Below are 1,567 nucleotides of genomic sequence, written 5' to 3' on the forward strand. Positions count from 1 at the left end.
GAAAGTACCCTACCCGGCTCAGAAATATCAAGTCAAACCATCTAGTTATCTAAGGACTGAATGTCCGAAGCTAAAGGTTGCTCCTCAACTAATAAGAATGCAAAACTCTCTATACTCACTGCCTTTCGGCATAAGGCATCTGCCACTACATTTGCCTTGCCCGGATGATAGAAAATAGTGATATCATAATTTTTCAGTATCTCCAACCACCTACGTTATCTCAAATTAAGGTCTTTTTGGCTGAAGATGTACTCAAGACTACGGTGACTAATGTAGATCTCACAATGGGCACAATACAAATAATTACTCTAAATCTTCAATGCAAAGACTACCGCCACTAACTCCAAATTATGTGTGGGGTGGTTCTGCTCATACACCTTCAGTTATCTAAAAGAATATGCAATAACTCTACCCTACTGCATCAGAACGCAACCTAAGCCAATACCTAAAACATCACAATAAATTGTAAATCCATGGTCCTCAACTGGAAGAGTAAGAATCAGAGCTTAAGTCAACAAGGCCTTGAGCTTCATAAAGCTCGCCTCGCACTCGTCAAACCACTAGAAGGGAACACTCTTCTGAGTCAATCTAGTCAAAAGTACTGCAATAGAAGACAACCCCTCCACACACCTTCTGTAAATCCCTGCCAACTTGATGAAACTGCGAACCTCAGTAGGAGAAATAGGCCTAGACTAATCACGAACTGCTACTATCTACGTTGGATCCACTATAATCTCATCCTTAGACACTACGTGCCCCAAGAATGCCATAGACTCAAGAAATAATTCACACTTAATGACCATACAACTACTGATCTCACAAGGTCTGAAGTACTATCCTCATATGCTGGTCATGTTGCTCTCTGCTTCTGAAGTACACTAGGATGTCATCAATGAATACAATAATGAAGAAGTCCAAGTAGAGTCTGAACATACTATTTATAAAATCCATGAATGCTATGGGGGTATTTTTTAACCTAAAAGACATGACTAGGAATGTATCGAGTCCTAAAAGCAGTCTTAGGGATGTCTACCTCCCTAATCCTCAACTAGTGATACCCTAATCTCAAGTCTATCTTAGAGAACAATATTGCACTCACACCTTCAACCTTCTTCACAAAGTTCATAACTTTATTGAAACTCCTACATGACGAATTCATATAGACATATAGTACCTGCAACTCAGGGTTTAATCCCTTCACCAACAACCTGATTCTCTTCTCTTCTATGGTGACCAGCTAAGTAGCATATCTGTACAACCCATGAAACTTGGCCTCATAAGTAGCCACTGATAACCCTTCCTACTCTAGGGCTATAAACTCCTCTTTCTTTTTGTCCCTCAAAGTACGAGACATATACTTTTCTAGGAATAGGACATGAAACTGAACCCAAGTGAGTGAAGGCAACACTGATGAGCGATATTCTACATAAGTCCTCCACCACTACTTGGCCTCTCCTTATAGTTAAAATGTCATAAATTCCATTCTATATTGATTCACTATACCCACCTTGTGCAACCTCTCATAGCAATCAAAAAGAAAGTCATAAGCATCTTCATTTTCAATACC

Source organism: Solanum dulcamara, chromosome 1 (genome assembly GCF_947179165.1).
Source record: "Solanum dulcamara chromosome 1, daSolDulc1.2, whole genome shotgun sequence".
NCBI lineage: Eukaryota > Viridiplantae > Streptophyta > Magnoliopsida > Solanales > Solanaceae > Solanum > Solanum dulcamara.